The sequence below is a fragment of the Schistocerca gregaria genome, chromosome 3 (genome assembly GCF_023897955.1).
Source record: "Schistocerca gregaria isolate iqSchGreg1 chromosome 3, iqSchGreg1.2, whole genome shotgun sequence".
Lineage (NCBI taxonomy): Eukaryota > Metazoa > Arthropoda > Insecta > Orthoptera > Acrididae > Schistocerca > Schistocerca gregaria.
In genome coordinates, this window is record NC_064922.1 from 489,803,680 (window position 1) to 489,821,263 (window position 17,584).

A 17,584-nucleotide genomic window follows, 5' to 3' on the forward strand; every position below is an offset into this window, starting at 1 on the left:
TTTATAAATGGGCGTTTAACATATCGTAATACTCATCTTCCAACTACGATCTCTAGTTATTTACGTAAGTAATGGCTCTGAGCACAATGGGACTAAACATCAGTGGTCATCAGTCACCTAGAACTTAGAACTACTTGAACCTAACTAACCTAAGAACATCAAACACATCCATGGCCGAGGCAGGATTCGAACGTACGACCGTAGCGATCGCGCGGTTCCAGACTGAAGCGCATAGAAGCGCTCGACCACACCGGCCGGCTTAGGTAACAACGCACATCGTCCAGTTCACTTAAGTTATAATTCCGTACAGTTAAAAACACTCATGGCAGAAGTATATGCAATTTTGTATTATATTCCGTATAACCCGCTGTGGGAGGATAATTTCAGCCCTCTTGTGAACAAGAAACAGCGTCAATGTGCTTCATTTCTTTCTCAAAGTTTCTTCTAAGAGTGCCTCATAAGCAAAAGAACAACTCAACTCAATTCCTGTATGCAGTGAATAGGCCGTCACCTGTCCAAACTGAACTTAAGAGTCTAAGATACAAATGCCCAAGGTTTAAGCCGTATGGAGCTCTCACGAAGTACAATAATTGGAAATCAAATGGTTCAAATGGCTCTGAGCACTATGGGACTTAACTTCTGAAGTCATCACTCCCCTAGAACTTAGAACTACTTAAACCTAACTAACCTAAGGACATCACACACATCCATGCCCGAGGCAGGATTCGAACCTGCGACCGTAGCAGCAGCGTGGTTCCGGACTGCAGCGCCTAGAACCACTGGAAATCAATGGAATAATATTAAAGAGGAACTTGCTGGTTAATATGAGCTCGTGTACATGAATTGAAGACACCGTAAAGGTCGAGGACTGAAGTGGTGAAAGGGGAACCCGAAATGTGCATTTCAAAACTGTGAAATTCATAATGCGCAGCACGTTGAAATCGGGAAGCTGCATGAACTGTGGGTTTTGGAGAGCTTGAGCGATGAGAAGAAAAATGATATTAAAATATATCTCTTTTGCCAAAACACTTTGTATAGTTGTTGCCTGTTGTCTGGACTTATGTAGCTGTTCTTATGTTAATACACAGTTTCGTAAATTTATCTTATGTTCATTAAAAAATAGTAAACTTCGTTTTTTTCATTTTCTTCGCTTGAAATGGATAAATTCCGGTACTGCATTCGTGAAGTTTACAGTTAAATAATTTGAGCGGCCAAGACGAAAATTATGTCTTCCAAAAGCGTTACGTGTTTGTGAACATCACCCAGTAGATGTTTAAATTTAATGAATAATATTATATATTTAAAAGCATCTAAAATACTGTTATTACTAGAATGAGATTTTCACTCTGCAGCGAAGTGTACGCTGATATGGAACTTCCTGGCAGATTAAAACTGTGTGCCGGACCGAGACTCGAACTCGGGACCTTTGCCATTCGCGGGCAACTGCTCTACAAACATTATTTTTTTTTTTTCAAATCTCATTTTGTTCACTTTTGTTCCTTTCATCTGCTCGGGCGGACGTCGTAAGACATCCGTTTTAAGTTCTATGTTGATTCATTAACTCAGTTTTTTTATTACAGAGGGCAGCTGAACCCTATGACCGAACACGCTGAGCTACCGTGCCGACGTCCAACTGAGCTACCCAAGCACGACTCACGCCTCGTCCTCACAGCGTTACTTCTGCCAGTACCTCGTCTCCTACCTTCCAAACTTAACACAAGCTTTCCTGCGAACCTTGCAGAAATAGAACTCCTGAAAGAAAGGATATTGCGGAGACATGGCTTAGCCACAGCCTGGGGGATGTTTCCAGAATGAGCGGAGTGTGCGCTGATACGAAGGTTGGCTGGAGAGCTTCTGTTAAGTTTGGAAGGTAGGAGACGAGGTACTGGCAGAAGTAAAGCTGTGAGGACGGCTCATGAGTCGTGCTTGGGTAGCTCAGTTGGTAGAGCAGTTGCCCGCGAAAGGCAAAGGTCCCGAGTTCGAGTCTCGGTCCGGCACACAGTTTTAATCTGCCAGGAAGATTCATTGTTATTACTGTTAATTGCTTGAAAAACTTAATAAATCTGATCAGAGTTGTACGACTTTGGAAACGCAATTCCAGTTGTAGCAGTGGCCCATTTGCGTAATGTGGGAGATCGCGACCGGGAGCTTTCATCTGATCCTGTGGCAACTGGGTCGCTCGTACGGAGCAGACTGTATCCGCAATGGCTACGTGTTCTGCCGGCGGCGTCGTTCTGTCTCGATAATTCTATTACTTCGTAGATACCAAACGGTTTCTAAGTTATTTCCTCGTGAGGTTAGTGAGATCAGCGATCACGTCAGTCTTCATATCATTGCAAAATTAGGACAAGAGGCAGCGACCAACTACTGCTACGCCGCGACGTACGTTATGAGCGTACTCTCACGTGGAAAGGTCGCACATTCAGCGCTTTAGGCCTGTATTAGTAAGCACCACACTCTGCCTCATTTTGCAAATAAATGCAGACGAGCCGTTTGTATGCATTGTGTGACATTGCGTTTGACCACATGAGCGTGTGTTTTTTATTTCTTTTTACAGTATTCTTTAAAACAGTATTGTTTACACAGATGTCGTCATTAACCTTGATACGTGATACTCCACGACTAAACTAAGAATACTCTGCTCAATGAGTCGCTTAATTTACGCAAGCGAGTCCGTTGCGTTACGAACTTCTTTAGTCATTTCTGTCGATCAGTTGCCCTTTGTGGGACACCATTACGAAATCCTTTAACCTTAATGTTGATAGCAAATTAACACTTCTATGAGATCTATGTACTCATCAATCAGTAGAAAAACAAAGAAAACACGTACGTTCCTTGTAAACGATATTTACGTAGAGCAACGTATCTTCCGCGAAACAGACAGGGACCTCGAAACGACGGAGAGGTTTCGTCCCGTCGTAGCCCTCAGTGGTTCACAACCCCACAATAGGCCACAGCAGTCCACCCACTCAAACGCCGCCCCGCACCGAACTTAGGGTTATTGCAGGTTTCGGCCCCCAGTGGAGGGGACATGTGAAGGTAGCATATTCTACAAAGGAATAAAAGTGTACCATACATTACCAAAAGAGATAAAAAAAATTGCAAAAATATACTTATTTAAAAAGGCAGCTAAGGAGTACCTGTTATGCAATACATAGTTGCCAGATCTTTCTTTATTACAATCACAAAGTTTTATCATATCCCCATCACAAGAATAATATAAAGGCGATTGCCTTATAAAGCCCCATAACTTTAACAAATGACATAAATTTCCTTAATTAGAACAATTCCCATAAAACCTGAAAAATTGAATGTGACTATGTGTACTAACTCAGATAAGTTTCATTACTTAAATGAAACTAATATCCACACGATTCCTATCAGAACTCTAATTACTTCCAACCACAAACAAGATACATTAAGTCCAAAACACACATCTTGCAACATTTCTTTAGCCAACTTTCCTTAAATTACACATTATTCGTAAAAGCTTTATTAGTAAAAACAAGGACCACTTCCACGACTGAGGAGGTGCATTAATTTCCCCCAAATTTTTTTTAATTCTGATTAACCAAGTTGATTAATAAAAAATATTCATAAAACCATTGCTACTAAAACATAACAATGTGACAAATAGCCCGTAAAACGAGACCGCTTCAATTCTGCGCATGAATCAGATGGACGCGAGAGCACACCAAAGGATTTTAACCAATACAAGAGATCCACGTGACAGAAAATGAAATGTGCTCAACTTTGCACTGCAATTTAAACTTCAGACACCATAACTCTTCGCCCGAAGGATGGAATCATAAAACAGTAACAACATAACCTAGTATGCATGCGGGGGGGGGGGGGGGGGGTGGAGGTAGGACCTTAAATATCACTCTGCCACCGTAGGGTACTCGGCTCCCAGTTTGCTCGCGTCGACCACTGCCAATGATCTGCAACATAAAACACATCAGCGACAGAAAGTATTTTACAGGTTATCAATAACTTTCAATGATATATGTCACCTAAATGCAAGCACAATTAACATACGTGAGTTTCTTGGCCAGTCACGGCTCTTAAAATTTAATGGACCAACAGCTTAAAACCACCAATAAAATAATGGCCTGGAAGTTAAAAAGATGCACAGTTGCCTCGGCACACATTTAAACACCAGACCTCATTAATGAACTACAAGGTAAAATGGGAAAAATATCCCGGCATAGCTTGGAACGCCAGGCACCAACTTACGCACAACTTTTTGCAATTCTACCTACGTATTTAGCCATACATCGTGTTTGTTTGTTGGGCGTAGCTACACTTTCTTAACTGCCGTCTAGGTATCAAGTCATGACACCGAATTGAGTGATAAACAACTAGAACAGCCCCAAAGGGTTTTAGTACACTGGAATATTGAGTTAAGATGCACACCACCCACCGAACTCGACGACTCCAATTCATTCGGCCTGTGTAGCTCGTAACAGACTCGAAGGAATTTGTCCTTCCAAACTCTAGTAAAACCCCATCACCACAGGCAATGGATATGCCTTGCACGATTAAACACGTCGAAGCGGCTGGCGGCGCCCCTTCGTGATGCCCACTCGGCCCCTCGGCGTGCTGTACACCGCACACCGCGGATACCCGCTCCCGCCTCTGGCCGAGCGCACGCGCTGCCGTTAAATCCCGCCGCCAAAGATGTGACGAAGACCTAAATCTACATCTACATCTACATTTATACTCCGCAAGCCACCCAACGGTGTGTGGCGAAGGGCACTTCACGTGCCACTGTCATTACCTCCCTTTTCTGTTCCAGTCGCGTATGGTTCGCGGGAAGAACGACTATCTGAAAGCCTCCGTGCACGCTCGAATCTCTCTAATTTTACATTCGTGATCTCCTCGGGAGGTATAAGTCGGGGGAAGCAATATACTCGATACCTCATCCAGAAACGCCCCCTCTCGAAACCTGGCGAGCAAGCTACACCGCGATGCAGAGCGCCTCTCTTGCAGATTCTGCCACTTGAGTTTACTAACATCTCCGTAACGCTATCAATGTTACCAAATAACTCTGTGACCAAACGCGCCGCTCTTCTTTGGATCTTCTCTATCTCCTCAACCCGATCTGGTACGGATCCCACACTGATGAGCAATACTCAAGTATAGGTCGAACGAGTGTTTTGTAAGCCACCTCCTTTGTTGATGGACTACATTTTCTAAGGACTCTCTCAATGAATCTCAACCTGGTACCCGCCTTACGAACTATTAATTTTATATGATCATTCCACTTCAAATCGTTCCGCACGCATACTCCCAGATATTTTACAGAAGTAACTGCTACCAGTGTTTGTTCCGCTATCATATAATCATTCAATAAAGGATCCTTCTTTCTATGTATTCGCAATACATTACATTTGACTATGTTAAGGGTCAGTTGCCACTCCAGCCGGCTGCGGTGGTCTCGCGGTTCTAGGCGTGCAGTCGGGAACCGTGCGACTGCTCCGGTCGCAGGTTCGAATCCTGCCTCGGGCATGGATGTGTGTGATGTCCTTAGGTTAGTTACGTTTAAGTAGTTCTCAGTTCTAGGGGACTGATGACCACAGCAGTTGAGTCCCATAGTGCTCAGAGCCATTTGAACCATTTTGAACCATCAGGTGCCACTCCCTGCACCAAGTGCCTATCCGCTGCAGATCTTCCTCCATAACGCTACAATTTTCTAACGCTGCAACTTCTGTGTATACTACAGCACCATCCGCGAAAAGCCGCATGGAACGTCCGACATTATCTACTAGGTCATTTATATATATTGTGAAAAGCAATGGTCCCATAACACTCCCCTGTGGCACGCCAGAGGTTACTTTAACGTCTGTAGACGTCTCTCCATTGATAACAACATGCTGTGTTCTGTTTGCTAAAAACTCTTCAATCCAGCAACACGGCTTGTCTGATATTCCGTATGAATCAAGGAAAAAATCATCTACCTGGGAGTCTGTATTTAATATTTTCTGGGTCTCATGAACAAATAAAGCGAGTGGCGTCTCACAGGATCGCTGTTTCCGGAATCCATGTTGATTCCTACAGAGTAGATTCTGGGTTTCCAAAAACGACATGATACTCGAGCAACAAACATGTTCTAAAATTCTACAACAGATCGGCGTCAGAGATATAGCTCTATAGTTTTGCGCATCTCCTCGACGATCGTTCTTGAAGACTGGGACTACCTGTGTTCTTTTCCAATCATTTGGAACCTTCCGTTCCACTAGAGACTTGCGGTACACGGCTGTTAGAATGGTGGCAAGTTATTTCGCGTACTCTGTGTAGAATCGAATTGGTATCCCGTCAGGTCCAGTGGACTTTCCTCTGTTGAGTGATTCCAGTTGCTTTTCTATTCCTTGGACACTTATTTCGATGTCAGCCAATTTTTCGTTTGTGCGAGGATTTAGAGAACGAACTGCAGTGCAGTCTTCCTCTGTGAAACAGCTTTGGAAAAAGGTGTTTAGTATTTCAGCTTTACTCGTGTTATCCTCTGTTTCAGTGCCATCATCATCCCGGACTGTCTGCATATGCCGTTTCGAGCCACTTACTATCGTAAGACCAGAGCTTCCTAGGATTTTCTGTCAAGTCGGTACATCGAATTTTACTTTCGAATTCATTGAACGCTTCACGCATAGCCCTCCTTACGCTAACTTTGACATCGTTTAGGTTCTGTTTGTCTGAGAGGTTTTTGCTGCGTTTAAACTTGCAGTGAAGCTGTCTTTGTTTCCGCAGTAGTTTCCTAACATTGTTGTTGAACCACGGTGGGTTTTTCCCGGCCCTCACAGTTTTACTCGACACGTACCTGTCTAAAACGCATTTTACAAATGCCTTACACTTTTTCCAGAACCACTCAACATTGTCACTGTCGGAACAGAAATTTTCGTTTTAATCTGTTAGGTAGTCTGAAATCTGCCTTCTATTACTCTTGCTAAACAGATAAACCTTCCTCCCTTTTTTTATATCCCTATTAACTTCCATATTCATGGATGCTGCAACGACCTTATGATCACTGGTTTCCTGTTCTGCACTTACAGAATCGAAAAGTTCGGGTCTGTTTGTTATCAGTACGTCCAAGATGTTATCTCCACGAGTCGGTTATCTGTTTGACTGCTCGAGGTAATTTTCGGATAGTGCAGTCAGTATAATGTCACTCGATGCTCTGTCCCTACCACCCGTCCGAAACATCTGAGTGTCCCAATCTATATCTGGTAAATTGAAATCTCCACCTAAGACTATAATATGCTGAGAAAATTTATGTGAAACGTATTCCAAATTTTCTCTCAGTTGTTCTGCCACTAATGCTGCGGAGTCGGGAAGTCGGTAAAAGGAGCCAATTATCAACCTATCTCGGTTGTTGAGTGTAACATCCACGCACAATATTTCACAGGAACTATCCACTTCTACTTCACTACAGGATAAACTACTACTAACAGCGACAAACACGCCACCACCCGTTGCAAGCAATCTATCCTTTCTAAACACCGTTTGTGCCTTCGTAAAAATTTCGGCTGAATTTATCTCTGGCTTCAGCCAGCTTTCTGTACCTATAACGATTTCAGCTTCGGTGCCTTCTATCAGCGCTTGAAGTTCCGGTATTTTACCAATGCAGCTTCGACAGTTTAAAATTACAATACCGATTGCTGCTTGGTCCCCGCATGTCCTGACTTTGCCCCGCACCCTTTGAGGCTGTTGCCCTTTCTGTACTTGTCCGAGGCCATCTAACCTAAAAATACCGCCCAGTCCACGCCACACAACCCCTGCTACCCGTGTAGCCGCTTGCTGCGTGTAGAGGACTCCTGACCTATCCAACGGAACCCGAAACCCCACCACCCTATGGCGCAAGTCGAGGAATCTGCAGCCCACATGGTCGCAGAACCGTCTAAGCCTCTGATTCAGACACTCCACTCGGCTCTGTACCAAAGGTCCGCAGTCAGTCCTGTCGACGATGCTGCAGATGGTGAGCTCCGCTTTCATCCCGCTAGAGGGACTGGCAGTCTTCACCAAATCAGATAGCCGCCGGAAGCCAGAGAGGATTTCCTCCGAACCATAGCGACACACATCATTGGTGCCGACATTAGCGACCACCTACAGATGGGTGCACCCTGTACCCTTCATGGCATCCGGAAGGACCCTTTCCTCATCTGGAATGACTCCCCCCGGTATGCACACGGAGTGCACATTGGTTTTCTTCCCCTCTCTTGCTGCCATATCCCTAAGGGGCCCCATTACGCGCCTGACGTTGGAGCTCCCAACTACCAGTAAGCCCACCCTCTGTGACTGCCCGGATCTTGCAGACTGAGGGGCAACCTCTGGAACAGGACAAGCAGCCATCTCCGGCCGAAGATCAGTATCATTCTGAGACAGAGCCTGAAACTGGTTCGTCAGACAAACTGGAGAGGCCTTCCGTTCAGCCCTCCGGAATGTCTTTCTCCCCACCTCGAGACCACCTCCCAGTCTACCACAGGTGAGGGATCAGCCTCAATGTGGGCAGTATCCCGGGCAGCCACAGTCGCAGTCCGATCGGGGGATGCGTGGGACGAGCTGGCCGTCCCCGACAAACCCCCATCCGGACCCCCACAGTGATGCCCATTGGCAACAGCATCAAGCTGTGCGACCGAAGCCAACACTGCCTGAAGCTGGGAACGAAGGGATGCCAACTCAGCCTGCATCTGAACACAGCAGTTGCAGTCCCTAGCCATGCTAAATACTGTTGGGCAAAGAACGTTTGAATTAATCTACAGAGATCACAAACAAATCGACACAAAACTTAAACGGTTATTAAAATACAAGATTGCCTAGTAAATGCAGTGATGCTGCTATCTGCGCACTGTTGACACACTGCTTGGCAGCGGAAGGAGACTACGCGATTTTACACTATTCAGGTACTAAAACGCAATGCTACAACTCTCAAATACTATAATACGCCCGAAATGTATGCATTAAACAAGGCAAGTACCAAAAACACGCAAAGAAATTAAGAATTAAACTATGTAACAAATGAGTGAGCTAAGAGTATACGACTTGTTGCTGCAGCTGCTTATCCAACGGCGGCAGCGAGCACACTGGCTGTACTGCGGCTGTACTGCGGCAGCAGAGGGCGCTCTTATTCCAAAGCCGCCTGAGGCACGGCTCAGTGGGTACGCTCCATAGACTCCACTGTCGGTGTCTGACGGAAACTTACAATTCCGTTGCCAACTTAAGACGCCCTTGGGGTGACAACGAAACGTGATACCACAGAAGTGAACTGTGGAGCAAAAATTGTACAGTGCTACTCGAGAGAATGTTGTCTTGGCCAAATATTCGTAAAGAACAAAGTTACAAGAAAGGCAGCAGCGCCGGTTACTGTCCCACTGGTAGCTTAAAAACATTTGCTTGGCGTGTTTTTTACTTTGCTTCTGTACAAAAATTTATTTGGTGTGATCAAAATAAAAGGGACACACTGAATACTCCCACGCATCCTGGAAAGATGCTTGCCATTTCGTCGTATTTATAACGAATGTACAGAACAACGGTATATGCATCTCATCAAGCTGAAAACAGAAGTGCTTGTTTACGTTCGAGGAATAACTAGCAACGGAACGTAGTTCCACGAAGAACAAATGAAATTAGGGAACGCGCGGTAGTGAAAACACGCTTGCTCCAATGCGTGCAGAAGTCTAAGGGCGAAGATAATTAGCGGACGCTAAGGAACAAAGGTAGCCGTGTCTGAGTGAGCAGCGTGCTTGACTGATGAGGTACACAGCCAGCGTGTAGCGGACTGCAAAGAATGCAGCTGCACTTGTATAGTGACGCGTATTAAACCGCTTCTGCTCCCGTACTTCCTACATCTGCGAGGGCTCCTTCATGCAACGGACATTAAACACAGTCATATGTATGAACTCTTTTGCGGTATTTATCTGCATTGTTACCCACTTCGACAGAATTTAGTCTCCTCGATTGCACGATTTATCTGCGAAAATTTATTCTATATCAAGGTCACCGACACTACACGTAGTAAACTTCTGCTTGGGTACACTGAATACATTTCTGTCTGTACTCAGTGTAATAACAGCAATATATTTGTCCATGTGTGGGTTTTTTAAATGATTATAACTGAGAATAAAACGTTTTCGAAATAAGACAACAACTAAAATAACGTCCTCCTGCATCGTATAAAATTTTTAAAGACTTAAGTACCTGTCTTTTTCTTTGAAATGACTGATTAGATGCAGAAGTTCCTGGAGAGAGGATATTTTTTTGACCGAAAGTCTTGATGTGTGCTATCAGTGCAACAAAATAATTTCTACTACAATAACTGTGTTAATCGAATTTCATAAAGAACATTAGATTGCAGGCTATACTTGCAAATATGAAAATGATACTCGTAAACAATAGCACACACATGGCGCGATATCGTTGCGTCACACATTTATTTCTCAACATAATCACCCTAGCCACGGACACATTTCTCCCAAGATGATAACAGTTTGTTGATACCGTCACTGTAGAATGTTTGACATCGTTGACGAAGCCACAACCTCACCTCTGCGTGAACCGTTTCATCATTACAAGTGGGGTCCTCGAAGGAGTTCTTTAAGTTTTGGAAGCAGATGAAAATCGGATGTGGCCAAGTTGGGACTGTATGGAGTACGATCAATGACAGTGAACCCAGAATATCGGATTGTTACAGATGCCAAATGGTTGAAATGGCTCTGAGCACTATGGGACTTAAGTTCTGAGGTCATGAGTCCCCTACAACTTAGAACTAGTTAAACCTAACTAACGTAAGGACATCACACACATCCATGCCCCATGTAGGATTCGAACCTGCGACCGTAGCGGTCGCGCGGTTCCAGACTGTAGCGCCTAGAACCGCTCGGCCACTTCGGCCGGCTACAGATGGTACACCGCTCGTATGTGGTCTGGCACTGACGTGCTGAAGGAGAGGGTGCTCCATGTGTGGACGAAATCTTGACATTCGGTACTGATTACAGCACGATGTTTCTCTCACACAGTCATAGTTACGATACATACCACCATGCTACATCCTACAGTTCGGAGCCCGCTAACGGCACAAGGCCGCACAATATGTCGTCATGAAGAATAAAGATGCAGAATGTTATTAACGTATTTCACGTAAAAATCTGGGGTATTACTTATCTGCACGCAATCGTAGTACTGCTGCTACCACCTCTAAGTTCCACAGGCCACTTAACTATGGACGATCTCGAAGATTTTATGGCAAGTAGCTCTGCTACTTGAAACATGCTATTGGTTTCACACTAGCCAGCAACACTAAGCGTAGGAACACATGCTTTCACATATTTCACAAACTTTAATTTCCAATAAAGTCTGGACTACATGTCTATGTTATTAATTATCTTTCTAGTTACTCTGTTTGTTGTGAGGCGATGTCTAAATATATGACTTCATATTTCCTCTTTTTCAGGTAAGCAGTAAGAACTATGGTTGCATCAGAAGTTGTTGTTGAACACAGACGCTGTTACGGTAAGTTTTTAGTAATTCCATGTTTCACCTATTATCGACTTCATGTTTTCAAATGTTCCTTAGGCAATATTTGCCACCCTACTCGTATTGCAGGAATAAGCCATAAAAGACTAGAATCACTACTTCGTAGTAGCAGTGCCTTTCCGTATTCCAGGCTTTATAATATGTATTCCAACGCTTTCACTGATTTCATAGTTTCGCATAAAATAAACGGGTTGCCTTATACCCAGATAGTTCCTTTCTACTCTACTCTTAATTTTTCTGATACAACAGTGGATTTGTTCGTTTGAGCGCTCGACGAAAATCTAAATAACAGATTCTGTATATTTATGTATCGACACTAGAGACTTATAATTTAAGATGCTATCTACTCGATACATCATATGCTTATCAAACATTTACGCTGAAAACTCGTTCTTAGATTTTCAAGAAAATAAGTATACAAACTATCGAAGACATTTTTCTGGTCAAGCTAGATTTCTTTAGAACATCGTTTCACAATTTTTCGTAACAGTCAAACAATATTACGGTTGATTTAAACAGTTTCCTACTTTTAACTCTGAAGTAAGAGATCAGAGGAAAACAGAAGGAGAGGAGGTGAACAACCATTTTCAAATTTTCCCACAAACCAGGATTTTGCTACATGTAGTATATGCAAGTGTAGTCTCAGGTCGATGTACACAAGATTCAAAAACAACCAAGAGCAGCGCGCTGGACTGACAGTGTCTAAACCTTTATGGCACTTTTTTGGCCAGTGTATGGCGTCATTGTAAAAAGGCTGTCATTCTGACCGTGTTTTACAAGCACTATCCTCAGACGCATTGAGGTAGTAAAGGTACAGGTCGCATTAGCAGTAGAACTGAATGTCTTAAACCACAGACTGTCATTTCAGGTATTTGGTGACCTTTCCGAGTGACAGGGAAAGTTCATGGGAGGTCAAAAAGCGCTGACGAAGATCAAAATCTAATTAGCAGGACCAGTATCTGGCTTAAATGCTCGACTAAATTCAACAACTTGCCAGACTATTGTCTTCAGAATTAACAGCTTCATCAGGACTCGTAGTTTCCCGTAAACAATTCGACCTAGTTTATTCTGGAGTCAACAAGATCGAGAAGAGACTCAAAATGAACTGAACAGCTCGCTTTTCGTCAGGAAATCCGCTTCAACAGGTTACATACCTTTTTGACGGGAAAGCGGTAGGCTACAGGAAACCGGGCAGGAGTTTGCGATAGCCTTTCCGTCTTCATGTAACGTGAGTCAAATAGATTTACATCTTGGTTAACAGGAGATGAAAAGCAGTTGATTCGCAGAGCTGCAGTAACGAAATGCCAGACGCTGTAGAGGTGCAATTGTTCCAGAGTTTCGCAGCCTAATATCTTGCCACTCCAGCGATATGGAGACAGACTGGAAAGTGGCTGCTATTTTATTCGTGCAGCGAATACTTGCGCCGTCGGTAATGCGACTACAAGAGTTACACGGACGTAGTCGTTAGCTATCTACAGGAAATAAATAGCCAACCGGCAGGCTTCGTTATTTTCCTATTGAAACTTACATACGGTTGCTGAAAGACCACCATGTTCAAAACGGTGCAACAGATACCTTTGTTTTCTGGCCCTTAACTTTGGGGTGGAACTCTTGGTTGACATGTTCTTCGTCAATAATGATTCACCACCTGCCTCTTGGTTGCTAGCTACTCACTAATTTCTTGTACGAAAAGATATCACAAGCTTGAACGGCTCAGTGAAGTCAAGGGATGAAATTGGGAATTACCTGGATCAGGGAAATCATATAGAAGGACTAGACCCCTTTAACTAACATCATCTATATTTGAACAGCAACATTTATTTTAATATATATTTTTTATGAAATAACAGCTTGCTTTTGAAAAATAGTTGAGAAAATTGAAGTTGATTTGATCACAAACACCAAGACGCTCAAAATGAAGAATGAGGCAGCCATTGAATTACAATAACAAGAACCTCAAACCATTTCGAGAAAGAAGACCGTTAGATCTTAAAATTTTTTAAATTAAACAATTTTAAACAAACCAGCCAATTAAAACAGTTCTAGAAAATTTTCTTGAAGACATTGTTTACAATAAACTTAGAAATAGGAAACAAAATGCATTAAGCATAACAGGGAAAGCTTCTTGTGTGAAGACAGTTAAAGACCTCTTGGCTGACAACAAAATTTCATTTACATTCCAAGTCAGACAACATGGAGAACTCAGCATGAACACAGAGAGCCAGAACCCGCCACTGCAAACAAACAGCAAGCCAATGCTCAAGAGCCCTGCACACGGCCGCAAGTAAGTCAGGACCATGCGGCAGGAAGTCGCAAACACGAAACACTCTCCCTGCAACATACTAAGTGCTCTTAACAACAAAAGAGACAAGTGGCGGACTGGATTATAGTACAAGTGAAGTTATGATTTAACCATGATCGCACGTATAGTACGTTTCCAATTGGTTGATACGCTCTAGGAAATAAGCATCACTAACAGAAAATTGTAGAAGGGAAGCTTCTCCCAGGAAAAATTATAATATACAACGAGCTAGGGACTTACCATTAACTGGAGTTCAAAAAATGCTTAAAAGGGCTCGAAAATAGTGATACCAGAGCCCACCATCTTCCAAAACACACAGCAAAACTTAGGAACATCTGGTTTCCTTGCATACATTTTTTTAACTAGATAATACGAAGGCCCCTGACATAGCTGTGCATGGCAACTAGGCACATTACATAATCATGAGAACATTACCGTTGAAAATTTTGAGAGAGAAAACGCTGGCCAGCAGATAAAACAAGTTACTTCTAAATCACACAGAGTAATAGGGCAGTAAACTATTCCTAAAATCACAGAGCCAAATAATAACGCGTGCATGACGAATCAGTGACGATAAATACGAACATCTGTTCAAACAGCTTACAAGGCGGGAAATCGGTGCCCAGAACTGAACAACTAGTTGCGCACAACATAAGCGAACCAGACGTTTGCCTTCTGCCCGGTCATGGCGAAGAAGAGTGAACGAGGACCCCGAAAAGACGTCGTGCCGATCTGCACCGTGTATCCGTTGCTCAAAGAGCTGCTGCTACACCCGGCCCTACACTGTGCCAAAACTACCCTGCTCAGCGCTCTTCGGAGACCTCTCACTTTAGATCCGATTCTAGCACCCGCTTTTGTGCAATAACCGCACAAGAGACCAATCTGCGGCCGCTTCTGAGACGCCAGCTGAAAATTATCGATAGTGTAATGAACCGCTACGGCTGAAGGAATTTTTAACCCCTGGTAACAAATTACAACAATAGCTATACATCATCTTGGTATTGAAGCTCTTTTTTCCGTGTTTCCTTTAACAATACATATGTTTTTGGATAGGGTCCGCCTTTACCAAAACACAGTTTCGTTTTATAACCCAAACGTGTATCACTGCAGTTCCAGCATCCTCAGTGGGCTTTTATTTTCCATCTTTTTACCACATGGTGTGGTTTTTCTGACGTGTTGTGTTTCTACGATTACCGTAGAACTTTGTATTCATAATCATATTTTCTGACTACTGGGTGAATCTTCAAAGTACGCTGTGACACACTTCCTCACGCCCAGCGTGCAAGAGGGCTTGGTCCTACAAATGTAGACTGTCGTGCGGCGAAACTTTAAACGACCACGACGTATAAACAATGGCGCCATGTCGAAGCCTCACTTACACACCAAATACTTGCCGCCTTTGTGCCAGCGTCCATCTTCCCGCCGGTCCCAGTCGGTACCAGCACACCAGCGTTGCAGACAGTTTTGCTAGCACCGATCTCCCACAAATACGCCGGCCGCGGGCGAAGGATTTCTATGTTCTTTTCCAGCGTAGTATCGCTTGCAGCGTCGTAGAACGCAAGTTGCCACTTTTGCGGTGGCGTGTTATTTCGAAGCCCGTTCATCACAGCTTCTTTCCGACGCACCTCAGATCCACTTCAAAATTCTACCAGGCGAGTTCCTCTTTCATTTCTTAGCCCCAATCCACATTCACCTCTCCCTTTTCCTACTGTCGAATTCCAGTCACCCATGACTATTAAATTTTCATCACTCTGTACTTCCTGAATAATTTCTTTTATTTCATCATACATTTCTTCAATTTCTTCGTCATCTGCAGAGCTAGTTGGCATATAAACTTGTACTACTGTAGTAGGTGTGGGTTTCGTATCTATCTTGGCCACAACAATGCGTTCACTATGCTGTTTGTAGTAGCTTACCCGCATTCCTATTTTCCTATTCATTATTAAACCTACTCCTGCATTACCTCTATTTGATTTTGTGTTAGTAACCCTGTAGTCACCTGACCAGAACTCTTGTTCCTCCTGCCACCGAACTTCACTAATTCCCACTATATCTAACTTCAACCTATCCTTTTCCCTTTTTAAATTTTCTATCCTACCTGCTCGACTAAGGGATCTGACATTCCACGCTCCGATCCGTAGAACGCCAGTTTTCATTCTGCTGATAACGACATCCTCTTGAGTAGTCCCCGCCCGGAGATCCGAATGGGGGACTATTTTACCTCCGGGATATTTTACCCAAGAGGACGCCATCATCATTTAATCATACAGTAAAGCTGCGTGCCCTCGGGAAAAACTACGGCCGGAGTTTCCCCTTGCTTTCAGCCGTTCGCATTACCAGCACAGCAAGGCCGTTTTGGTTATTGTTACAAAGCCAGATCAGTCAATCATCCACACTGTTGCCCTTGCAACTACTGAAAAGGCTGCTGCCCCTCTTCAGGAACCACACGTTTGTCTGGCCTCTCAACAGATACCCCTCCGTTGTGGTTGCACCTACGGTACGGCTATATGTATCGCTGAGGCACGCAAGCCTCCCCACCAACGGCAAGGTCCATGGTTCATGGGGGGGGGGCTAATAATAATAAAAATAAAAATATTAAAAATTAAAAATATTAAAAATTAAAAATATTAAAAATTAAAAAGACAGATATTTCACCTGTTTACGTCACTGAGAAATTGCAATTGTTTAAACACAATATTGTAAAACAAAGCAGTGAAGCTCATGCCTGGAAATCGAGAGGTCGTGTAATCCAATACCTTAGGGTACACAGATTCTCAGTCCTCGTTTTAACCTAGCCTTCAAAACTCAACGATGTAAGGAGTCGCCAGAAACGACACTTGGTTCGGATTCCATGTTAAACTGTAAGTTACCTTTCCCAGTGGATAACTGGGACTGGTTAGGAGCAAGCAAATCACCAAATCGGCGTCCAGTTGAAAAACGCACACTTCCTTAACCCACATCAAATTGTTAATTTCAGCCGGATGATAAAAGTCATGGAATTCCTGCTAATATCGTGTCGGAGCTCCTTTTGTCGAGCATAACGCAGCAGCTCCACGAAACATAGATTCCTCAAGTCGTTGGATGTGCCCTGTCGAAACACAGAGCCATGCTACCGCTATAGCCACCCATAATTGCGAAGATGTTGCCGGTACAGGATTTTGTACACAACTGACGTCTCGAGTATGTCCCTCGCCAGGCTATTTGGGTAGCCAAATCATTCGCTCTAATTGTCCAAAATGTTCTTCAAACCTATCGCGAATAATTGTAGCCCGGTTACATGACGCATTTTCGTCCATAAAAATATTGTTGTTTGGGAACGTGAACTCTATGAACAGTGGCAAATGGTCTCCAAGTAGCCGAACGTGACCATTTCCATTAAGTAATCGGTTGGACCCACTATATTCCATGCAAGCAAAGTCTACATGAAACTTCCTGGCAGATTAAAACTGTGTGCCTGAGCTAGACTCGAACTCGGGACCTTTGCCTTTCGCGGGCTAGCTGTGGCTAAGCCATGTCTCCGCAGTATCCTTTCTTTCAGGCATACTAGTTCTGCAAGGTTCGCAGGAGAGTTTCTGTAAAGTTTGGAAGGTAGGACACGAGATACTGGCACAAGTAAAACTGTGAGGACCGGGCGTGAGTCGTGCTTCGGTAGCTCAAAAATGGTTCAAATGGGTCTGAGCACTATGGGACTTAACATCTGTGGTCATCAGTCCCCTAGAACTTAGAGCTACTTAAACCTAACTAACCTAAGGACAT

At 43.7% G+C, this 17,584-nt stretch overlaps 1 non-coding gene across 1 annotated transcript; it reads left to right on the forward strand.

The window, feature by feature from the left end:
* The first annotated feature begins 1,923 nt into the window (after nucleotides 1-1,923).
* Trnas-cga (transfer RNA serine (anticodon CGA)) lies at nucleotides 1,924-1,998 on the forward strand. Its single transcript has one exon. It is a non-coding gene; the product is annotated as a tRNA-Ser (tRNA).
* Nucleotides 1,999-17,584: the final 15,586 nt, after the last annotated feature.